We start from the raw sequence: 26,660 nt of genomic DNA, 5'->3' as shown, positions 1-26,660 counted from the left end.
CCAACTATATCCTTACCTAACCTCAGGAATTCCTGTTTTTTTAAATAATATCTTTATTTAAGCACCATGATTACAAACATGTTTGTAGTTGGGTTTCAGTTATTTAAAAAAAAAAGAATACCCCTCTTTACCAGTGTAACATTCCCGGGATCAGTGCCCCTTAATCTCCCTCCTCCTCCACCCCTGCCTCTATTCAAAACAGGTATACTACTTCTCTCGCTCATTACCATTGTCATGATAGTTATTAGTGTAGTTATTTCTCTAACTGGACTTCTTAACTCTTCAATATATGGCATATCATCCTTGTTTGCACTTGCCATGGAACTCAGATATGTTGCAGATGATCCTGTTCCTATTCATTTGTATTTCACATGATCTAAACAGAAAAATGATCCTTGAAAATGTTCATTTGAGTTCTATGGGGTAATGTTTCCTGACTATTCTAGTCTCATTCACTCTATCAGGGGTCTCAAACTCAATTTACCTGGGGGCTGCAGGAGGCAAAGTCGGGGTGATCCTTGAGTGCAAAGTCAGTAGTAAGCCTTGAACATTGGGGAGTGTGACCCAAACAACTAAAACAAAGCAAAACAAAAGATTCCTCTAGGGCAGGACCACAAAACGTTGTACGGAGGGCTGCAAACGGCCCACAGGCCATGAGTTCAAGACCCCTGCTACATGTTTCTTTTCCGATTAACTGTCAGAATTATTTTTGGTGAGGCAGAGCTGTGGAGGGTACTTTTGTACAATAATGGAATCTATTCCTGACTAGCTTAAGTGCAGTGAAAAATTAATAAAGTATCTGGAAGAACTGGGAGAGTTATGTTCTTATCACTCTTTTGAAAGATTTAATCCCACTTATATCTCTCACAAGTAAGTACAGGCAGTTGCAAAATCTCTTCCTAATACTCTAATGACTTTTGCTTTCTTCCATAGACATTCTGGTTCACTCTACCTAGAATCCAAACTAGAAGATGGTCCAGGGATAATAAAGGTGGTTAGGATCAATTATAGATATGGTATGTCAGGATAGAGAAGAAAATTACTCAAATGTCTCCTCCTTTTAATGTTATAACACAGATCCCAAGTGCTATCTTTGGGCAGAACCTTTTCAACACGAGTTTATCTAATAAGATATCTCTATGCTTACAATTCCAAAGTTATTTAAGAAATCTGCTCTTTAAAGACATTGCTATACATGGAGGAAGGCTGTTTGCCTTGTATGCAGAATGACGGTGGTTTGAATCCAGGCATTCCATATGGACCCCCGAACCTGCCAGGAGGGATTTCTGAGCGTGGAGCTAGGAATAACCCCTGAGCACTGCCGGGTGTGACCCCAAAACCAAAAAAAATAAATAAAACAAAAAAATAAAGACCTTGCTATAAGCTGAGAGTTAGTCTTCCAAAACCACATACTAGCAGTTCTGTACTTCAAATTTAGGTCTGTGTATTCTGCATAGTGGCTGAGTTTTATTTAGGAGACAGTAAAAAGTTATTTAATTCTTTCATAGTTAAACTCAAACATGACTATCTAGTTCAATCATGTTTTAATGTAGATTAAAAGATTAAGGTTTGAATCAGATTAAGTTTTGAATAGATGATAGTTTTACTTCAAACAGTCTAAGATTTATTCTTAGCAATATTATATTTGTAACCTAGATCTATTTATTTTGGGGGGTGTGGGATACCAAATTCTAGGTGGTCAGGGCTTATTTCTGGCTCTGTGCTCAGAGAGCACTACCATAATGCTGGGGACTAAATAACATCAGATGTGTGTGAGGCTGACTTTGTAAAATTTTATAAAATAGGAATATAGTGCCTGCTTCGGCAACACATATACTAAAATTGGAATGATACAGAAAAAATTAGCATAACCCCTGAGCAAAAATAACACGAGAATTTGTTTTGTTTTTGTTTTTGGGGGGGTTTTTTGTTTGTTTTTTTTTCTAGCCACACCCGTTTGATGCTTAGGGGTTACTCCTGGCTAAGTGCTCAGAAATTGCTCCTGGCTTGGGGGGACCATATGGGATGCCAGGGGATAGAACCACGGTCCTTCCTTGGCTAGCGCTTGCAAGGCAGACACCTTACCTCTAGTGACTGAGTGTCATATAGGAAGGAGACAGTAAAGCTACATTGATCTCCTTGAACCATGTAGGATGGCATTTTATAATCTGTGTATGATAGATTGAAAGTTTTTCTGAATGGTATTTAGCATAACATTCCTGTATTTTAAAGAAGAATATAAGGCCCTATCCTTATGTTAGTTAAACAAGAGTCATATAGAATGGGACCTATTGGAGTAGATAAATACTGCTAAATCATTAAGAAATAGAAAAGCAAGTGGGTTCATACCAGCAGAATAGGCATTGTGATTTACATAAAAATATTTCCAGTAAAGGATCAGTTAACTGCTCTGAGGTGAATAGTCTAGCAGGGAGTATTAGAGTCATAATATTATACTAAGAACTACTAAGAAAAATAAATTTATTTTATTTTATATATTTTTATTAAATTTGTAGTAGATCCTGGCAACATAAACTAAGTGAAACACCATGTCAACTAATATAAATTATATGTATTGATGGTTTGGTTAATATGTGCTAGTGAAGTAAAAGGGAATAAAAAACCTACAATGCGTGTCAGCATATTGGTAAATTCATCTAAGATTAAATGTTTCTAACATCTGTGATTTTACATCTTCTTCTCTAAATTATATACCCCATTCCTCTTTGCTCTCTAATGATGTTTCCAGATTTAGATGACTATATAGCCAAACTTAACCATTCACCTCTTTCATCTCTTACTGCATCTTACTTGACATTACCTTTCTCTAGCTCTAGACATTCCAATTTTCCTTTTATAAATCAATTGCCTCATCCTTCTTTTATAAGAAATTATTTTATTATCTTACCAGTCATAGTGTCCAGCAGTTTCTATTTGTTACCATAATGATTTTGTGATTTAATGCTATCAATTAATGTATCTTGGATTATCTTAGTAAGAATGTTTATGCAAAAAATGTAACCGTATACTACAGACCAATGTCCTAAGTAAAAGATTTTAATGGCTTTCTTAAAGATGACCATTCCAGATGTTTTGATTTTAATATATATTTTTATGTTATGAAAAGTCATGATTTACAAAATTATTCATGGTTGAGATTTAGACATACAGTGTTCCAGCACCAGTATCAATTTCCCTCCACAGTGTTCCCTCCCACCCATATCTAGCTTGCCACCGTACAGGCATATTTTTAGTTTGGTTATTAAAGTTTGGATCTTATGTTTTCAGTGTTGTTCAATTTCATTTGTATAGTTAGCTTTAACACTCTTGGAGACAACTGATATACCTAAATCCTTGACCTTAATCACTGGTACTTCTAGTCCATCTCACCCTGCCTCTATTTCTTTTCTTTGTCATTCATTCTACTTTCTATACTCTGAGCTATAGGATTTCTTTTCTTTGTCATTCATTCTACTTTCTATACTCTGAGCTATAGGACCTAGACATTTCTCCTTTAAAACATTGCAAATATTCTTTCTCTTAAGTCTAATATCCTCCAGACCCTAAGAGACTGAGACTCTATCCTTGTACTGAAAGCCTTCGACATGCTGGGTGATTTTAGCATTTACTGGCAGCCTTGAAAATACTTATTCCCTAAGATACAGAGATATTTTTCCTAGGAGTTAGTAGCAGAAATCAGCATTCTATAAATAGAAGCTTTATCTTCAGCTTATTATAAAAAATAGTCTGAACCTCTGGTCATACTTCACACTAGATTGGCTAGACTGGCTTTGTGAGTATTTAGAAGCAAATACCCTATGGGAAAATAAAGAGAAAAAAACACATTCAAGATCATTACTTTGAAACAGCAAGACTCTGTTTATTTCAAATGCTAGAAGATTTGGTCTCAAAAAGGTAATGCTGTTCAACCAACAGTTCTTACCCCCATTTAAAAAATTATTATACCTCTTTACTTGCTTGATTATTTCCTATGAGCCTTGGGATTTCGTTTTTTAGAGAAACACTGACTCAAATTAATTTTCATTAGAAGCTCATGAGAGTCTTTGGGATTACTGGAGACACCCTGAGGTTTTGCAAAGCAGAGTATGGAAACTTTGAGGCAAAAGACCTGGGTTCTAACTCTAAGCTATCTGATTTCAGTAACTTAATTTCTCTGTACCTCTATTTTATAAACTATTATTAATAGTATTATAAACCAAAATAAAAGAATTTTAAGCAAAGTATGAGTCAGTTCAAATAAAAAAACCAAAAACTTATACAAAAATAAAACTAATACACATCTGCCTTTGAATCGATTCCATTGATAATCAAATAAAGTCTCAGACTTTTTTTAAATATTTATTGAGACCAATATGAATTACAAGTCTTTCACGGTTTTATTTCAGGTACATAGTGACAGTAAATTAGGGCCACTCCCACAATCAGTGTTGACCTCCCTCCACTTTAGTTCCCAGCATGCATCCCGTATCTCCACCGTTAGCCCCTTGGACTGCTAGTGTAACAGATCCATTTTGTGTATAGCTTGTTATAGTTTGGGTCTCTTGATTCTATTGTCAGATCTATTCTTTCTAATACATTACAAAGAATAATTATCCATAAATAGCTATTTTATACCCTCACAGGAAATGAGAATAGTTTCCTTTGATACAGGAAAAAAACACCTTAATGATACCTATTCATTTGTATGGTTTACACTGTGAACACCTCAGCTATGCCACAGTAGGCACTGAGTAGATGACAAAGTCATATGGGTTAGAATTACTAACTTATAAGCATTAATGAATTTTTTGACTCCTCATCTAGCTTTATTAGAAATTTCCCCCAATTAGATGCAACAAAAGGTTCCAATTAGAGAGTTCATCATATGGCTGCATGATTACAGGAGTCTTGCCCTAGATTCTAACAGAAGCTATAGCAGTTTCATGAGTGCTGCAAGAACTAGAGTTTCCAATATCAACACAAAAGTTAGTTATTGTTCAAGCTCATATTTCCACAGGACCCTTATGGTTAAAGTAATTTAGAACTCTGAACTCCCCTAGAGATAGGCACAAATGCAAAATGAGTACAATAACAAAATACATAAATGTGAAGGTTCAAGTTCTTTACAATACTAATAACATTAAAGGGCAAAGGATGATCCATGCCAAGATCTGGAAATTGAAAAAAAAATGAATGTGGGAAAGGGACTCCATGAATTTGATGTTATTGTTACTGATATCCATATGGTCCTTTCCATCAAATTAATTCCATGATATTGGGAAAGACTTCCTTCAGTTCAAATTTGACTAGGTCAGACTGTATCTGACTAAAGGTTAAAACAGATTAACAAGTAGGCAGATTCTTAATTTTGATTCAAAGTCAGGGTTTGGGGAGATTGGGAGAAATTAGAGTCACATAATTAACTACAGGTAGAGTTAAAGTAAAAGTGATTAGTAACCAGATACAATAAAGTTATATTCAACCTTTTGCATATATTTAACAATATATAACAAAAATATATAAAGAAATAACAGCTTTTTAAAAAATAGATTTACTACCAATATTCTTGGAAATAATAGCAATTGGTATCTATCTTTTGAAATAATCCAACACTAGGCTGGATGAAAAACCTGGCTGTATTCTTCCTCAAAACCAATGGGTTACACAGCCAAAGATATAGCATAGCAAGTAAGGTGTATAACTAGCACAAAGCTAACTCAGATTTGATACTTGGCAGCACATATGTTCTCCTGAGCATGGCTAGGAGTGATTGCTGAGAACAGACATAATCCTTAAAAATCACTGGATGTATAGCTATGCTGAAAACTATCATAACAATGTCAGTGAGTGAGGGATGTAGAAAGCCTGTCTTGAATACAGGTGGGGAGTGGGGGAGGGAAGAGATGGGGCATTGGTAATAGGAAGGTTGCATGGGTGAAGGGGGATGTTCTTGTTATGATTGAAACCCAACTACAATTGTGTTTGTAATCACAGTGTTTAAATAAATTATTTAATTAAAAAAAGAAAAAAGAAACAAAAGTAAAAAAAAAGAAACAAAAGTAAAGATCAATGAGTGACCTTGCACAGCAATATCAATTTTCATCAATTTAGCAATTTCAGCAATATAAATATCCTTCACTGATTTACTATGATACTGTTAAGATGAATCAAAAAAATTCCCTATGGTTTTATCTGACCCGAGAGACCAAGTTTTCAAACATCAAGCATTATAATTAGTTTCTGCCCCTTCTTTTTTAAAGGAACTAAATAAGACTGGAAATGTGTGGTCACTGAGGCAGAGAATTCATAATACATTTAAGTTCTTTTTAAATCTGATGTGTATTTCAAGAGAAAACTATTGTTTGGAGTCACAGAAGACCTTATAGTTGGGATGTGCTCCTTGGAGTCTACATTCTTGTTTTGACAGTATAAGGTTACACTACTGTGATTCCCTTAAACAATGAATTTGTGAGTGCTACCAAGAAAAGGCAAGTACTTTGATTATGGTTTTGTGGGCCAAACACATCTATTCTATAGTCTAACAGATTAAAAACAAGTATCATGTTCAAAATTATGTTGTTTATTTAAAATATGTTTTGTCTTTAATTATCCTAACAGTGGAAATACTAGCTCTGCATTTTAACAGGACTATTACTTCAGAGTGGGGCAGGAAGTGTACCATCTCAGATTTCAGCATTGATATAAAATGGGTTAGCCTTGGGGCCAGAGCAATAGCACAGCGATAGGGCATTTGCCATGTATATGGCTGACCTGGGACAGGTCCGAGTTTGATCCCCAGCATTCCATATCGTCCCCCGAGCCTGCCAGGAGCGATTTCTGAGCACAGAGCCAGGAGTAACCCCTGAGTGCCACTGGGTGTGGGAAAAATTGTGCTAGCCAATCTTAAACACGCAGATGTAGAAAAGAGACAATTGGTGGATAAGTTTATGTTTCAGAACTTTGAAACAATGCTGTCATACACATATACACAGATAGGTTGCAAGAAAAGAACCAAAATAAAGTGGAACCTCAGTAACCTTAGTAATAGAGTCCATTAGATTAGATTTCAGAATGCTGAAACAATGGACTAGGCAGCCAAAGAAAACTTAAGAAGGCAATATTAAGTACTTTGCCACCACTGAGATCTTTTCAACAATTCTGAAAGTCCCTTTCACTTCTCTTGACCTATTTCAAAAGACTGCTTAACTTAACCTGTTCAATAAATTGCTCCTCCTCCTTCTTTCCTAGCCAATATAAAATCAATTACATCCTGACATAATGCTTTGTTACAGTTTTCTCAAAGGTGCACAAGACAGAAATAAACCTGATTTGTACATTCATTAACTTAATTTCAGTCTCACCCACTCAAGCACAGCACATTCCTTCAAACTCTGACCTAAGCCCCTTCACGATTTGGTTTCATGGCAACAGTCATCACACTGCTGAGAAAGAATTGCAGGAATTGGCAAGAAAGTGCATCTCCCAACATAACCATTGGCTCTTATGCATTAGCTGTATTGATAACAGGGGATAGCAGTCTCATCACTGATTCGTCAGACACTCGCTTTCATTAGAGACAGGGACATCGTTCTTATCTCCTCATTCAAATTAATATAGGCTGCTTTTCACACTCAACCTATTGAAGCTAAAGCACTTAGTACAAATGATTGAAACTAAACAGAAGGACTATTTTTGCTGGAGAAAACTTCCCAAAGTTATACATCTCCAGTAAGTCTGTTCACTGCAGCCTCCACCACACCTTTTTACTAAACTAGAGCCAGATGCCTCAAAACGCCCAAAGATAATTTAACATGAAAATTTAAGATGAGCTTTTAGAGTTCTTTCTGTTTGATGATCTAAAACTCATTCTCTTAACTCTCATCTGGAATTCATGCATGGCAATTTAGTTATTAAACTACATTTATCGGGGCTGGAGAGATAGCATGGAGGTAAGGCGTTTGCCTTTCATGCAGGAGGTCATCGGTTCGAATCCCAGCGTCCCATATGGTCCCCCGTGCCAGCCAGGAGCAATTTCTGAGCCTGGAGCCAGGAATAACCCCTGAGCACTGCCGGGTGTGACCCAAAAACCACAAAAAAAAAAAAAAAGAATAAACTACATTTATCATGCTAGAGTGATAGCACAGCAGGTAGGGTGTTTGCCTTGCATGCAGCGAACCTAGGTTTGATCCCTGGCATTCCGTATGGTTCTCTGAGCCCACCAGGAGGGATTTCTAAGCCAGGAGTAACGCTGAATGCCACTAGGTATGATCTCCCCCAAAACCCAACATTTGTCATTTTTGTAGTGCAGGTATCATATTTACAATAGTGTTATTTTCAAGATTTTGGTGAACAAAGTTACTGCATTTTCATCATGATTGATGTACCCAAGCCCACTACTCCTACTTCTGTGTCTTCTTGGATTGATTATTTCTTTCTTGCTCCCCACTACTGATCAATAATCCTGGTTTTGAAGCCGGAGCAATAGCACAGAAGGTAGGGTATTTGCCTTGCACGTGGCTTACTGAAGTTCAATCCCCAGCATCTCATATGGTCCCCTGAGCCGACCAGGAGCAATTTCTGAATAGCAGCACTAGAATAATCCATGAGCATCCAGATGTGGCCCAAAAGACAAAAAAATAAAATGAAAAACAATCCTGGTTGTTTTTCTACTATCCTTATTATTCTATTATCTTTAATCTGATATTTTCTTTATATACCACAGAGAAGTGAATAATTCAGTAATTTTCCTTCTTTCAACATATTTTACTTAAAATCATGTCCTCCAGCCCCATCCAAGTTGCAGCAACTTGCAAGATTTCATCTTTTCTCAGAGATACATAATATTCCATAGAGTCTATACACCAGAGCTTATTTATCCAATCATCTGTTGTTGAGTATTGGATTTTTTACATAGCTTGACAACTGTACTTAGTAAACTAAATTTTATTTCAGTATTGAGGACACATCTGTAGGTGCTTGAGGTTTACTCCCAGTTCTGTGCTCAGGGAACCATATGAGGTACCAGATATCAAACAAGAGGTGGCTACATGTGAGGCAAGTATATTAACTGTTACTCCATCCACAGAGAACAGTGAATAACATCATTTGCTTAGCAGAAGTGACACAGGATAAATTTTCCCTACTCTGCATTAAAGGAATATAGGATGTTTCTGATTGTTATATCATTTCCCCATAACATAATAATTTTTTTCATAAGAAGTATAGCCAGGGTGCAGTTCTTTAGAAAAACTGGAAAATGCATATTACTCATGGTCTTTCTCATATGTGAAGGTTAAAATTACACTGCAAGATAGAAAAAAGGACCAAAGGCAACACAATAAGAGAATAGACACATTTGAAGAGAATGGGTATTAAGGTCCTTGTGAGAAAAAGATGGCTATGCTGGTGGTAGGTGTGGTGTTGTAATTATGTGCATGAGAAACCATCATTGGCAGTTTTGTAAATTACAAAATTTCAGGGTTTTTTTAAAGACCCATTACTCAAATGTTTTCCTCAAGTATCTACAGAAATAGGAATGATATTTGAATTGGAAGAAATAAGTGACTGGCTTTATCTTCTTAACTGCAAGAAAGAGGAAAAGAGAAAACTTTTAAGTGCAATCATTTCTACTATATCTTCTAAAATGGAATATGGTTTCAACTCCCCTTTAAAGAAAGACAGCATTTCTATTCTAGCTACTTATGTTGTTGTCTTAGATATGAACTAGTACATTTACATAAAAGTGAGAAAATGCATCATCCAGTTTTCAAGGAACAGGTAGTTTAGTATGGAAGCAGTCAAGTAAACAGATTATTATGTTGTAACGTGCTAAGTACAGTAACAGAGGGGAGCACAGATCCTAATGGGAATGCAGTAGAAGCATGACTAAAAAACTTATTCAGAGACCAAAGGAGACTTACTCTTGGTGATTTATTGACCAATATTTCTGGTTTGATGAGAGAGAAGGAGTAGAAATTTGTATTTCATAGATATGACAAGATCCGCTTGTCAGAGTGGATGCTAATAATAAGTGGAAATTAGGAAATTGAGAGTAACTCAGATGTCATAAAGCAGAAGAGGAGAAACTAAATACCAATAAAAACACAAACTATATTGACCAGAAAGGCTCTAACTTTCATCATGCCTATTTGATCATCAAGACAATACAACTTCTATAAATGAGAATATTTTGCATAAAGGTTAAACTGCTCCATCATTTACATGTATTTGTTTATCTTACAAAAAAGAAGCTGAAGTACTGAAATGGATGCTAACATTCAGAATGGCCACACACATGTAGTAAGTGAAAGAATTGGGACTTAAGCTCAGATATGACTCCAAATATATGTTCCCTATGAACAGTGTACATGCCTTTTCCTCCTCTCCCATTTCCCATCCAACTGCCCATAATTACTGTTTAAGTTAAAAAAATGTGTTCATGGGCCTGGAGAGATAGCACAGCGACGTTTGCCTTGCAAGCAGTCGATCCAGGACCAAAGGTGGTTGGTTCGAATCCCGGTGTCCCATATGGTCCTCCGTGCCTGCCAGGAGCTATTTCTGAGCAGACAGCCAGGAGTAACCCCTGAGCAATGCCGGGTGTGGCCCAAAAAACAAAAAAGAAAAAAAGAAATATGTTCATATGAAATTAATATAACTTTTCCTATTTATCATTATCACCATCCACAAACTTTGATTATCTTGCCTACAGCACACTGTGCCAAATTATGTATACATTACCACGCCTAAAATGAGGCATTCCCTCAAGGACTTCTAATTGAAGTGTCAGAACAAATGACTAAGTTGAGTACAAAATTAGTAGTTTGAAAGAAAAATGAGAGACAAAAAAACCTCTTATGACTTTCTCTAATGTATTCCCAGAATCTGAACAGTTTAAAATCCAGTAAATGCTCAATAAATATTTGTTGAATTAAATAATTAGCTTCTTAAATTTTTCATAGGTAAGATGCCTTCAAGTTGGAGATTAATTCCCAATACTATAGCTCTACCTGAATGTTTTGACTTTTACTCATGGTGTAACACACAAACTCATGTGGGAGATATACAGAAAGTAAAAGCTGTGTCCTTTGCCACTCCTTGTCATGAACCCCTATTATCTAGCAATGAAGGACAATATAGTGTAGGAAACTCTACTCAGCAAAATCATTAGATCTTCCATAGCACTAAAGAAGTCTGGATATACAAATCCATCATTTATTTGACCCAACTTACAAGGCAGAATACAGATTTTCATTTCGAACAAGTCCCTTTAATGAGTTTTGTTTAGTCATGAAGAATAAATTGTTCAGATTATCAGTAGCAGCGGAAGTAAATCTCTGTCTCAAATACTTAACAGTTCATTAAGGAAGACGATCATGTAACACACAGAAAATTCTGTTTAAAAGTGGAATAACAGAAAAACGTAGGTTCAAAGGCAGTCAGACATGCATCCTTAAATTGTCAAATTTTTGCTCACTTGGGAAGAGGTGGGGACAGCATGCACTTAGTTGAGCCAGTCTTGATGTAAACCAGAAAGTTCAATGGGCAAAACAGAAGTGGACCAGCGCACCTCAAGACGAGCCAGCTTATCTTGGTAAACTCATCAAGGTAAACTTAGCTCATCAAGCTAAACTGGAGCTTAGCCCATGAGGAAAAAAAGGATGGTCTATTGCCCTGTAAGAAGAGTTCAGCACCTATGCTTCACTCCAGAGCAGATCATTTTCTCTAGCCAATGAGCCGCAACACAATATATAAGAAACACCACCACACTGCACAAGTAAAAAAGGGGAAATAATGAAGAACAACCCAAACATGCTTAGTAAATAAAGATGAAATTTCTGAAGTTCCAACTGGTATAACCTATATAACCACTCTGAAAGGATTTTAGAGAGTAAATACTGAGGATGTTCAAAGAACTAAAGAAACATGGAGTGGAGAGCCAATAAAGGCAAGAGGATATAAGAAAAGAAATGAGAAAACTTCAAACAGAAGTGATATAACTGAAAAACTCAGTAGACAAAATGAAAGACTCACTGGAGAACCCCATCAGAAGAGTAACAGCTGCTAAGGACAGAATCAGTGACCAGGATGATGGCTTGCATAACACCCCCATACAAAAGAAGTTAGAAAAGAGCCTTAAATTAATGAACAAATGATGGAAATAGTCCTTAAAATAAGTGAACAGATGACAATAGATCTTTGACATTATTTAAAAAGGACCTACTGCCGATCCGTTTTAAACTCTTCCAGGAAATTGCAGAATCAGAAACACTCTCAAATAGTTTCTATGAAGTTAACTTCACCTGACTGCAAAAGCCAAGAGACACAATAAAAAAGAGAATTAGAGACAATATCCTTGATGAGTACAGATTCAAAGATTCTCAACAATATATTATCAAATAGATCCAACAACTAATCAAGAAGCTTATATAAAATAAGCAAGGATTTATTTCAGATATATAAGGATGATTAAACATACACAGCTGGGCCCAGAGAGATAGCCCAGCGGCGTTTGCCTTGCAAGCAGCCGATCCAGGACCAAAGGTGGTTGGTTTGAATCCCGGTGTCCCATATGGTCCCCCTTGCCTGCCAGGAGCTATTTCTGAGCAAACAGCCAGGAGTAACCCCTGAGCACTGCCGGGTGTGGCCCAAAAACAAAAAAACAAAACAAAAAAATATACACAGCCAATCAATATAATATATACACCATATCAATAAAAATTAAAATCGTGTGATATGCAGAGAAAACATGTGAAAACATATAGCACACGTTCATGGTAAAAATTGTCAAAAAGATGGAAATTGAAGGAAATTTCCTCACTATGTTTAAATCCATTTACCAAAATGTATGGCAAACATCATACTCAATGAGATAAATTAAAAGTCTTTTCTCTTTTCTCTAAGATTTAACATGAGACAAGTTTGCCCTCTCTCATCACTTCCACTCAATACAGTACTGAAAGTACTTGCCCTCACAATTAGGCAAGAAAAATGTATCAAGGGCATTCAGATAGAAAAGGTCAGAGTCAATCTCTCACCATTTGCAGGCATGATACTATATTTATAAATTCCTAAAGCCTCAAGAGAAGTTTCTAGAAAAATATCTTGGTATAATAAAGTGACAGGCTACAAAATACACTAATACACAAAAATCCACAGCTTTTCTATATGCAACTAGTGCAATCGAAGAAAGAGATATTTATAAAAAAACAATCCCATCACAATTGTACTGAGGAAGATAAAGTACATTGGAGTCAATTAACTAAAGAGGTAAATGAACTGCACAAAATAAACTATAAAACACTGCTTCAAGAAATAAAAGAGAACACAATGATTTGGAGACATATACATTGCTAATAGATTTAGGAGGATTAACATCATTAAAAATGGATACTTTCCAAAGCATTGTACAGATAATGCAATCCTTATAAACACACATGACATTTTTCAAAGAATTATATCAAATACTTTTGATATTCAAAAGGGATAATAACTGTACACAAATAGCTAAAGCAACCCTCGGGAAAAAGTAGGCATCATTTTACCCAATCTCAAGTACTATAAACAGTAGTCATTGAAACAGCATAGTACTGAAATAAAGACAGACCCTCATATCAATTAATTTGAATATTGTGAGATTGATCCCCAGGTATACAATCAATTCATCTTCAGTAAATGGGCATGAAATAGAAAGTTGAGCAAGGAAAGTATCTTCAACAAATGATATTAGGAAAACTGTTCAACTATGTTCACAAAATTGAACACAGACCTCTCTATAACACTGAACACAACATTCAAATCAAAATGGATTAAAATATTTATATCAGACCTGAAACCATAGTGTACATAGAGGAAACCATAAGTACAACACTTCAAGACATTGCAACTTAATGCATATTCAAGGATAAAATGCCACAAGCCAAGGAAGTGGAAGTCAAGATAAACAAATCTTCCTGCCGGCATGGGAGGGCAGCTGGCAGGCCTCCACATGTGCCAGCGGCCTCTGGGCCCGGCCTAGCGTAGGGGGGCCCGGACCTGGGTCACCCAACCCCCATCTCCCCTATTCCTCCGGATCTCCAGGTGGTTTCCTGGAAGGAGCTGATGGGGCACCCTGGGTTTTCCCCACTCCCAGGCCGGGTCCGGAGACTGGCCTAGGGTGGGGCTTAAATCCCTGTCCTTCGGGCTTGGGAGGGTCTCTCTCCCTTCCTGGAGCAGGATTTTTAGCCAACACGGGCGGGACGCTGGCAGGCCTCCGCATGTGCCAGCGGCCTCTGGGCCCGGCCTAGGGTAGGGGGGCCCGCTCACCCGACCCCCCTCTCCCCCATTCCTCCAGATCTCCAGGTGGGTTCCTGGAAGGAGCTGATGGGGTACCCTGGGTTTTCCCCACTCCCAGGCCGGGTCCGGAGACTGGCCTAGGGTGGGGCTTAGGGGGTGGAGTTTGATCTGGGGGGTGGCAGATAGCTGCTCAGCTATACTCAGGCTGTCACTGGCAATTTCATACCAGTCTACATTTTGCAAACATATGCTCCTCCCAACCATCAGTACCCCAGATTTACCCTTCTTAACTTCAGTAACACACAGTTCTAATCTCTGACCTAAGACATACAGTAGATCTAACAAATCCCAGAACTATTTAGGAGGACACAAATTGAACACATATTGAACACATATATCTTTTGACTATTTTATGGGTATTTTCTTTTACTGATGTAACTCTCTATATATTCTTCTACCATGATGTTTCTATCCACTTTTCATCTTGTCTTTTCTTTGTAAGCTGTTCAGTAAGGATTGTTGTTGGAACTGTCCCTTAGTTTGATGTCTATGATTGAACTATGTCATGGAAATTGCTGGTCTTGTTCCTATTGCCTCCAGATGCACCAATAACGCTTCATGGCATTGATTCTTGTTTGCATAGACACATTAAAATGGGAAAACACCATACATACAGATAAGTTCTTATCTAATAAATCTCAGTACAATGTACCTTACACCCTGAACATTGATATAATGACCTGGCACAGGCCTCAGAAGAATGGGCATCCTCCATTCACGCCGGAACCAGGCAAACTATTTACGAAACATCCAAGGTCTTTTATAGCAACAGCTGGAAGCAGTCCTCTACCAGGAAAGACACTACCAAGGGTCTGACATCGACCTCCTAAAAAGAGACTTCCATTTACACTGAGAAGACTTGACAACAACAATGACCTGCTCTACAGGACATGGTTCTCTCTAGTGCCCCTTAAGTGTGAGGTGAAACGAGAGGATGCTCTGCACCATCCTGACTGCAATATAGGATATGCAGACTCCAGGATCTTTAATACAGAAGCATGATACCAACAACAGAGACTATGTGAGGAATGGAGGTGTATTGCCACTACAGACGATGACTTGAATTGGACAAACTAGTTTGCCTGGAGCCTAGAGTCAGTCCTGTGCCAGGAAACTTCAGGGGTAGGGTCTCATTGTATTTAGAACATAATTTGTCTTTCCATGTCCCTTATGTTTTGGTGGGCCTATGCAAACAAATGCCACTTTAATACCGTTTTTTACTATGTTCCCTTGACTCCAATCCTTAAGAAAAACAACCCACTAAAACTTTTGAGGTTAACTTAAACTAGTAAGCATGTGCATGGAACTAGAGAAATGTACTTTGCCCTCAATGTTTAAGGAGTTACATAAGTCTAATGTCTTTAGATTATATTGTGTGCTGCTAAGAAATAGTATGTACTACAACTGGGGATTTGAGGGACAAAGTAATTGTATTGTACATGGGTTCAGTTTTGTTTTTCTTAATGTTCTTTGGCTGAAAGTTCAAGGCTGGGATATCATCAATGGGACTACCGAGAATTCTGTTTATGGGTGATTGGGCTTCCACTGTAACTTTACCCTGTCCTCTTTCTTTGCATCTTTGTTGTCATAATTAAAATAAAAAAATTTTAAAAATATCTAAAAAAAAACAAATCTTCCTAGATTAAACTGAGAAACTTCTGCACTTCAAAGGAAATGCTTAATACTTAGGCTATAAAGATGGCCCACAGAATGGGAGGAACTATTCACCCAATACTCATTCTGATAAGGGTTAATATCTAAGATATACTGGTAGAACTTATCAAGAAAATAATATCTAAACACATCCAAAACAAAAATGAGGAGAATAAATAAATAGACATTTCCTGAAAGAAAAATTCAGATCATCAAAGGCCATAAAAATCCTCCATATCAGTAGTCGTCAGGAAGATGCAAATCAAAATGACAATAAGATATCATCTCACACTACAGAGACCTGCACACATCACAAAGAACAAGAAAAACCAGTGCTGGTGCAGATGAAGGGAGAAAGGGACTCTCATTCATTGATGGTGGGAATGTAGATTGATCCAGCCTTTTTGGAAAACAAATGAATATTCCTCAAGAAAATAGAAATTGAGCTTCCATATTATCAAGCAATACCACTCCTAAGATTATACCCCAGGAACAAAACACACAATGCACAAAAGCCTTCTTCACTCCTATGTTCATTGCAGCACTATTTACAATAGCCAGAATATGAGGACAACCCTAATACCCAATAACATGCGAGTGGCTAAAGAAATTGTGATACATTGATACAGTGGAATATTATGCAGCTCTTAAAAATGAAGTCACAAAATTTACTTATATATGGATGAATATGGAGAGTATTATGCTAAACAAAATAAGTTAGAGTGTGAGGAATAGACAAAGAATGACCTCACTCATTTGTGAGATATACAAAAAATAAAAAATAGACATAATAATATCAAGAGACAATAAAGATGAAGGCCTGGTGGGCTAGTCCATGGTAGGAAGCTTGCCATAAATAGTGGAGCAGTGCAATATGGGTAGATAAGATTCCACTATGACAATGATAGTTAGAACTGATCACTCTGGACAAGAGTTGTTTACTAAACTGAGATAAAATTATATGCATGTTCCCCTTCATTTACAGTTGCGCAAAACACAGCATCAAAAAAAGGTAAAAATGGGAGAGAGAAATAAAATGTCTAGCCCAGAGGAAGGTTGGGGTGTGTGGTAGAGAAATAGGGACATTGGTGGTGGGTAGTTTGCACTGGTTAAGTGTGGTGTACATTGTGTGACTGAAAATCAATCAAAAGTAATTTTGTAATCACAGTATTTAAATAAAGTAATAAAGAATTCTTGCTCTGAAAATACTTCCTATCAGGTTATGACTTTTCACTTATTTTCTCCATTGCAATTCTTAATGCTTTTGACTTGGAAAGAGAAGGGTCAATTCGAATGTATGAGAACAACTAAGGCTAACCCAACTACTAATAGAGAAAAGTAAATGTGGATTAAGCAATCCTGCTTTCACTGATATCCATGATATCACAGTGCTATACTGATACATAATTTCAAGTCAAAAGCTTTCATTAACATGAATGGAGAAGATTGCAAAATGGGAATTTTGCAATACAAATTGCTAAAAGTGTATGTTCTCTGACTTCTCAAAGCTCATTAGCTCTTGTTACTGGACATCCTAAAATACATCATGTATCACTACAGAGATTTGGTGCTCAACACACTGCTCTCTGGGATCATTTTAACTTTTGAGAGATGTAATTCAGAAGGCACCTGGTTTATGGCAGCATCTAAGAAAAAAGTTAAAAAGGCACATACGTTGAGTAACCATGAAATCGAAAATGACCAGTCTTGATAATGAAACTTTCATGGATTCATGAAAGAATAGTTCATAATTGAGCTTTTTGTATTTTCCAGAAATTTCTGATAAAGTCTTTCCTTTGATCCTCTGAGGTCCTAAGAATTAACAGTGGTTTCTTTATTATGTAGGTGAGAGCAACATCAAAATGCTGGATAGATTGCCTGAAAATGCATATTTAAGAGTGCTAAATTCTAATCCTTGTTTCTAAAATAGCTAGACCCATTTACAAACCACATCTAGAAGGATGCGTTTGGAAAAGCAATATTAAACTTATCAAGAAACAATAATTTACTCCAGATTAACTTTGCCTCAGTCATCTCCCCTTGCTTTTGGAAGTTATCACTACCAACCTTTACATTGGACTTGGGCATTTCTCTTCCCTTTCCCCACTGTTTTCCCAAAGAATAATTAAGGTTCCTCGGGGACTCATTTTAGTAATTCTTGAATTTGAACTTGCAGCTATTACCCAATTGAGGTCACTTATTTTAAATTGACTTACCTGGTCAGAATACAGGTTTGGTTATCTTCAGAACCCAATGAAGAGAGGGATCAGCTCACTCAGACTTTTAATTAACTAGCTAAATAACTTGCTCTGAGACAAGCTGCCTGTGATTTGATGTAGTCATTTATTTGCATTCAGAGAAGGATCAAAATGCATTGGTAGAGCTTCAGAGACTAAGTCCTAGAAATCCTCACACAGCTTCTTCCTTAAGGCTATGAACCCTTTGGTTCCTTTCAATTATTTTTCTTGTGTTTTTGTTCTAATTATCCCGCATTCATCACAAGTGCAGCTTGTGACTAAACAATGGCGACGCATGTCCATATGCTGATAGGAAATTGAAAACTGGAGTCATGAACATATGAACGAAGCCTAAGCCTTTGCGAATTCATTGTGGAAAACCAAAGGGAAAATTCTAGAATGCCTAGCAAGAAAGGGTCATTTTGAAAAATTCAGTTTCCCACTGATTGCTCCACACTTAGGTGATAATTCATAACAATAGATATGCAATCTTTGTTTAACTCAACTGATGGTGCAGCCTGACCATTTCACAATAATAGTGATAGTTCTTATGACCAGTACCATATACTAGAGTATAATCCGACCCCGCTTTAATTTTTCCCTAAAAACTGGGAAAACTTAGTGACTTGAGTATAAGCCAAGGTGGAAAATGCAGCGGACACTGGTAAATTTCAAAAATAAAAATATATACCCAAAACAATTACAATAATTAAGAAATCAGTAGGTTAAAAGTTTTTCAATAGTTATTGCTAAAGAAAAACTCTAAACTAGCAACAATAACTTTAAAGCTTTAAAGTGCAGAAAACCGTCGCTTAACAGGTAATCAAGCTAAAACATACAGGTTAAAATCCTTCAAATCTTGATTTCCTTCAAATCTTGATTCCTCCTCCTCATGTCCACACAGAGCTTCAGTTGTATCTGATGTGAGGGTATCAGCATAGACATTGTCACCATCACTGAGTTTGCAGATACCATCATTACTGCAGTCGGTCTCATACCAAGTACAGAATATTGTGGGTTAAATGGTTCAGTGGCATAAGTTCAGTTCAACCACCTACCTCTTCAGCTCAGCCATGACGTGTGTACTGAGCTGAAGCATCGCCCCCTCTAACAGACAGCAGAAGATGACTGGAGACTATGTGCAATGATTTGGTGTACACATACCGAAACAAATAACCTGTATGACCCGAGTATGAGCCAAGTTCGGCTTATTTTGTGCTGAAAAACTTTTTGTGCCAAAAAAACTCAGCTTATACTTGAGTATATACGGTAATTACTATCATTATTATTATTATAATTATTATATTATTATATGTTGTTATAAATATTATGATTATCATCATTATTAAGTATTATCTCTATAGCTACTAAAACCTTAGTGACTGAACTTTGTAGTCATAGAACTCTGGGCTTACTTCAGGCTCTATTGTCCTGCTTGTGAGACCTTCAAATAATTTATCCAATATCTAGATATTTCAGTTTCCTAGCATTAAAAAAAAAAGAAAAATTCACATGTCTACCTTAAAGGGTAATGCTGATGAGCTAATGAAATGAGGCACAAAACACATCATTTAACAATGCTTTGTACACTATAAGGGCTCAACAAATGTTAGATTAGGTTTGCTTTCCTTATTTCCTGTTCCCAAGCCTTGATCCAGGGGCACTTTCCCATTAGAATCTTCCATTCTCACTTTTAGCAAGATTTCCCTCATTCTCCCCACACAATACAAAATCTAGTCTGGGGGACATATTCTACTCCAGAGGAAAACATATCCTGCTTCTGAACTTGTTCAATGTCCATTTATCAGTATACATCTCTAGATTTTATATTCTTTTTAGTGATATATCCTTCTTCTGCTTCAAGGAATCTAGTATTTTCTCCAGTCAACTTAAGTCTTTCATATTAGAAATATTTATTGAACACCATCTCAGTGCCACACACTGGGCTCATATACTATGAACACAAATATAAGGTGGGCAAAAAAAAAGAAGCACTACTGTTTGAGTCCCCTTCTATTTCAGATATTACGCTGTGAATATTTTTTCTGATAGAAATTTTAAATGCATTTCTTCACAATAAACATACATGGGCACCATCATGGTCCTTGCTTTACAGATATGGAAACTATAATTTGTCAGGGTAAAATGATTTGTCCAAGGTCACTCGGCTACAAAAGGGAGCAACTGCTGTTCTAATGTTCTGATTCTGTAGTCTGCTCTTGCCATTGTCTTACTGGCCATCTCATGGTTCTTCTAATCACTTACAGTTCTGTGCAGCAAAATATATGTACACTGTAACAATATATTTGATGTAAGTGTAACTTCAGTCATAACAACAGTTGTTGATGCCCTACCCTATCTTCCTTGATACTAACCTTTTCAAAAGATGGCACTGGTGTTCGACTTTAGGAAAAACTATTATCTATGGACAGACTTACGTGGAGGCTGAATGCTAAATCAGAAATCTAGGGAAGAAGTTTACCACGAAGAGTGGTGAGTTCAGTTAGAGAAATAACTACACTAACAACTATCATGACAATGGTTGTGAATGAGAAATAGAATGCCTATACAGGCAGGGAGTGAGGATTGAGATGGTGGGCATTGATGGTGGGAAGGTTGCACTGGTGAATGGAGGAGTGTTCTTTTTATGACTGAAACCCAAATATAAACATGTTTGTAATCATGGTACTTAAATAAACATATTATTAAGAAAAAGAAATCTAGGTATGAAAGCGTCCTAAAAAACGATTCTGGGGGCCGGGCGGTGGCGCTAAAGGTAAGGTGTCTGCCTTGCCAGCGTTAGCCTAGGACGGACCACGGTTCGATCCCCCGGTGTCCCATATGGTCCCCCAAGCCAGGAGCGACTTCTGAGCGCATAGCCAGGAGTAACCCCTGAGCGTTACCGGGTGTGGCCCAAAAACCAAAAAAAAAAAAAAAAAACGATTCTGAAATTACATCTGTGCACCTATGTTTATTTTAACACTATGCACAATAGCCCAAATTTGGAAACAACCCATGTCCAAAAAACAAATGAGTGGGTAAAGAAGCTATGGCACATATACACAATGGAATACTATTTAACTCTACAGAAAAAGATAACTTCTTGAAATTCACTGCTTTGTAGATGGAGAATATATAAAGCTGACTGAAGATAGTAACAAGAATAGGAATAGCCACCTAATGAACTGTCTCATAAAGAAATAAACTACAGTGCCAAAAAGAATAACAGTGGAGAGAGAAAGGAAGAGATAGAGAGAGAAGTATGGGTCATAGAGCAAGGCTGGGAAGGACAAGAGGTACACTGGAGACATTGCTGGAGGAAAGTGTGTGCTGGTAAAGGGATGTGTGTCGAAACATTGTATGACTGAAACTCACACATTAACAACTTTGTACTCATAGTGATTGATTTTTTAAAAAATTAAGGAAAAGAGACATAGTAGAGGAATACAAAATTACCAAAGGCAACAAGAACTGAGAACAGGTTTTCATTGGAATCTTGCCATAGAGAGTGGGCAGGGATGAAGAAGAAATATGTGGGGAGGGTGTTACTGGGACAATGATGGAAGATAATTACACCAGTGAACTGTGTGGTGCTGGAATGTTTTATTCATAAAAAACCTTTCCACAATAATATTATTAACCACAGTGCTTATGCTAAAATTTCCCCAACTCCCCAGACCATTCTTTTTGTACTAAAGGAGGACTTTGTGACTTCCTCTCTATATGACCTTGAGCAAGAGCAGTCTTCTAATGCTCAAAATATGAAAAAAAGAATCTTAGAAGGGAAGACTTCTGACAAAAGCTATCTGCCAATGGAGATTTGGATGTGAAAAAAAATCCAGGAATTGGAGAGATAGTACAGCAGATAGGGTGCTTACCTTGCATGAAGTCAACTTGAGTAATTATCTCTGGCTACTTTTAAGATCCCAGTCCCCACTAGGGACCTGAGCACAAAACCAAGAGTAAGACCTAAGTATCATTGAATGTAGCCCAAACACAAACAAAATTCCAGCTTCCTGGCCCATCAGGAAGATGTGTTTCATGGCATACTCAGATGCTCAGAATGAACCTGCTTACTGATGCACTTGCAATGACTTATTTCCTTTTTGAAATCACATTTCCTCATGCTTTCTAGAATTATTTGTGCTTCCTGGAACTATATCCTAATTAAACTATTGACCCTCAAATATTGATCTCAAGGTCTGTTTCTGAAGAGTTCTATCTAAATCATGACTCTTTCAGGAATACTTCCTTTGACCTTTTCCCCAGGAGTTTGGCAGAGGATTTTCATGCTTTCTACCTGCCCAGAGTATCCACAGAGCTGACAAAATAACACCGAAAGACTCAACATTTCCTTTTTTACTAAATAAACTCTTTCATAACAATCTCATCACTAAATGTGCTAGGTTTAGCTTTTCAAAGTGCTGATTGTCATGCAAAAAGTCATTATAGAATTTTAATGTACATTACAATAATTTGAGTGTTAAAATGTAGACTCTCTAGTCCTAACCCAATTTCCTGAACCAGAATCTCCAGAGACGTGCTAGATGCTTGAATTTTCATAAATTTTCCAAATAATTCACATGTCATAAACTTGGAGAAAAATTTGTTCTAAACATGCATGTCGAGGCCGGAGAGGTGGTGCTAGAGGTAAGGTGTCTGCCTTGCAAGAGCTAGCGTAGGACGGACCTTGGTTCGATCCCCCAGCGTCCCATATTATCCCCCCAAGCCAGGAGCGATTTCTGAGTGCATAGCCGGAGTAACCCCTGAGCGTCAAATGGGTGTGGCCCCAAAACCAAAAAATAATAAATAAATAAATAAATAAATAGATAGATAAATAAATAAATAAATAAATAAATAAATAAATAATAAAAACATGCTATGTCTTCTTGCCCCAAACTGAAGTATGGTTAAGACCAAGATACAGGTGTTGCTGTCAGAATTTGAAAGAATTTGAGAGATCTGGGCAACTTTCTACAGTTCAGAAAAATATTCATATTACAGATGTCACCCAATTTCTCTTCTCGTCTTTTTCTTGATTCAACTCCAACCTCATGTTGTAGAATCATTGTGATAACCATGCATGTTCAGCTAGATTATAGACATTTTATTTCTGGACAGAAAATCCTCTCATTACCACCTTCCCACATATATCTCATTCCTAACAAGAGTTAATCTATGATTGCTATTCATGGTTCTGGTCAGTATTGGAAGGAGTGCATGAAGCTACAGAGGCAGAATGTCATTACTCTATTGTTGTTTTACCCCCAGATTTTTGTCCTTTTTGTACCCTCAATTCAAATGTCCAAATTTCAAGTGAAACTGCAGCTACTTCCAATTCAGTGTCATACTAACCAAATGCCCCAATTTGTACCTTTTATGATGCTTCTCCACATCCCTTCATAGCAGCAGAAAAAAATGTTTCTCTTTAAAAGACATAAAATCTGGCAAGGTTTCATAGAAGCATTATTGGAGCTGGGCATAAATGTGATTTCTATAAAGAAATATGGAGAAAAATCATTGCAATAGGAAAAATGAAGGGAAAACATAACTAATATGGGATAAGCAGTAAGTACTTATTACAAACAATAGATACATTATTCATTCCTTTACTTCACAATACAGTTCTATGGAGTAGGTACTAATGATTTAACCATTGTGCTATTAAGAACACTAAAAGATATTTTAATTTCCCAATGATACAATAATATTAAAGGGCAAGTTAGAAAGTCTATCCAGGAAATTGTGGCTGCACTCTTTTTTGTCATTTTTGTCACCATGACTTATAATTTCACAATATTGGGTTTTCATGTCTACAACAACTCGATACCACACCCTCCACCTGATGTTTTCCTTCGTCATTGTTCCAAAGTCCTCCCATAGTCCCCCACCACTTCAACATCTCTGTCTCCTGTACACTCCCCACAATGGTAAGCTCCATTGTATAGAACAATTTTTTGTATCTTTTTTTAAAGTACTTTATTTAAACGCCATGGTTACAAGGTTGTTCATAAAACAGTTGGTATTAGCTGTGAGCGCCGGGGAGTGCCTTGGGGAAAGTGACCTGGGACAAACCGCCGCTGCCTCGATTTACCTCGTGGACCCTGGAGAAGACCCCCCCCTTCTTCACAGGAGCCCCTTTTCCTGGGCGCCGCAGGATTGGCCGCAGCCGGTCGAGCTGCACCTGGTTTAAGATTGAAGGCATCTTGTCTTATTCAATATGAAGTTGTTCTGATAAAGGGAGAGACGTGGCAAAAGCTGGCTCCCTGTGTGTGACACCAGGTGGGGAAAATCCGCGAAAGTACACCGGCCCAGTGGGGCTCAGCTGTGAAAGACTGTGAGTGTGACCTGTCTATGTCTGTCTACTGTCCTCTTGCGTGAAACTCTTGCGAGTGGGGCAAAAAGAGCCTCCAGAAACCTCGCTCGCCCAGACGCCATTTTCAGGGAGGGACTTCAGAACATAAAAACCGGCTAACCTTTGCAAAAGCTGGCTCCCTGTGTGTGACACCAGGCGGGGAAAATCCGCGAAAGTACACCGGCCCAGTGGGGCTCAGCTGTGAAAGACTGTGAGTGTGACCTGTCTATGTCTGTCTACTGTCCTCTTGCGTGAAACTCTTGCGAGTGGGGCAAAAAGAGGCTCAGAGGAGCACGGCCGCTCCGCTTCGCTACGCGGCCGTGCACTCTTTCTAAGGAAAGAACTCCATTGCAACAAGAAGGAAAAATCACACTAAGAACGGCGCTATATCACAGAAGCAAACATTTCTCTCTGGACTGTCTTCTCTGTTGCATGCTCGGGCCTAAGATTTGACCCAGTGTGAGGCTTCATCCACGGAGGACTCCCCTCCCTTAGAGGCAAGTCAGCCCATCCAGAAAGGGAGGAGCCAGAGGAGTGTGCTGCCTACATCATATAGACAATGAATACCACCACAACACGTAGAAAAACCCACAATACAAGTGTGACAATGGGGAAACAACGTAGGCCAGCATCAGACATAGAGAATGAAGATGACAATTCTGAGGACCAGATAATGACTGAACAACTAATCAACCTCTCAGATAAGGACTTTAGACTAGCAATATGGAAGGTGCTCAACAGACTCCAAGAAACCATGGATCGAGTTGAACAGAACACTAATAAGAACCAAGAAAATATGAAGGCAGAAATGACAAAACTCCAAACTGAAATAACATGTCAACTAACAGGACTGAAAAAGTCAGTAAACGAAGTGAATGACAAAATGGATAAGCTCTGGGACAGGGTATCAGAAGCTGAGAATAGACTTGGTGCTGTGGAAGATGAGATACATAACAATTCCATACAGCAGGAGAGATTGGACAAAAAACTTAAAGCAAATGAGCAGACAATGGAAAAATTAGTCAAAGAATGGGAACAGACGAAAATAGAAGTCTGTGATAAGATCAACAGAAACAACTTAAGAATCATTGGAGTCCCAGAGACCCAGGAAGAAAATTTCCAGGAAGAATCAATGGTCAAGAACATCATTAAAGAGAAACTTCCAGAGCTAAAGAATATATGTGATCAAATCCTGCATGCCCGAAGAGTACCAACCAAAAGAGACCCCAGAAAAACCACCCCAAGACACATCCTAGTCACAATGACAAACCCCACAGATAGAGACAGAATTCTGAAAACAGCAAGATCAAAAGGGGAAATCATGTTCAAGCAAGCTTCCCTGAGATTTACAGCAGACCTGTCACCAGAAACGCTCAATGCCAGAAAGCAGTGGTGGGATATTGTGACAAGACTGAATGAAATGAATGCTTCACCCAGAATACTATACCCAGCAAAACTCACTTTCCGGTTTGATGGAAGAATACATGGTTTCACAGACAAAAAACAGCTCAGAAACTTCACAGACACAAAACCAGTCTTAAGAGAAAAACTGAAAGACCTAATCTAAGACAAGACTACCCAAAAGACACACCAAATTTTGAAATAAAGATGGCGTTAAATCCCAGGACAATTCTTTCTCTCAACGTCAATGGACTAAATGCACCAGTTAAGAGACACAGAGTGGCTAAATGGATCAAAAAACTCAATCCAACCTTCTGCTGCCTACAAGAAACGCACCTGAATAGTCAGAACAAACATAGACTCAAAATAAAAGGCTGGAGAAAAGTTATCCAAGCAAACAACACCCATAAAAAAGCTGGAGTGGCCATACTAATATCAGATAATGCAAACTTTATACTCAGGAAGGTTGTAAGGGACAAAGACGGACATTTTATATTAATCAAGGGGTACGTAGAGCAGGAAGAATTCACTCTCCTAAACATATATGCACCGAATGAGGGGCCAGCAAAATATTTAATACAACTGTTGACAAATCTGAAAAATAATATCAACAACAACACAATAATTGTGGGGGACCTTAACACGGCTTTGTCAACACTGGACAGGTCAACCAGACTGAAACC

At 37.7% G+C, this 26,660-nt stretch overlaps 1 protein-coding gene and 1 non-coding gene across 6 annotated transcripts in view; both read left to right on the top strand.

The window, feature by feature from the left end:
* The window catches only part of GRIA3 (glutamate ionotropic receptor AMPA type subunit 3), a 378,184-nt gene that overhangs the window by 199,987 nt on the left and 151,537 nt on the right, over positions 1 to 26,660 (top strand). The gene's annotated exons all lie outside the window — the stretch shown is intronic.
* LOC125999586 (U6 spliceosomal RNA) lies at positions 1,813 to 1,916 on the top strand. Its single transcript, XR_007492115.1, has one exon. It is a non-coding gene; the product is annotated as a U6 spliceosomal RNA (small nuclear RNA).

The sequence above is a fragment of the Suncus etruscus genome, chromosome X, assembly GCF_024139225.1.
Source record: "Suncus etruscus isolate mSunEtr1 chromosome X, mSunEtr1.pri.cur, whole genome shotgun sequence".
Classification (NCBI taxonomy): Eukaryota; Metazoa; Chordata; class Mammalia; order Eulipotyphla; family Soricidae; genus Suncus; species Suncus etruscus.
Note: the sequence above shows the minus strand (reverse complement) of the source record. Positions and strands in the feature narration are given on the sequence as shown.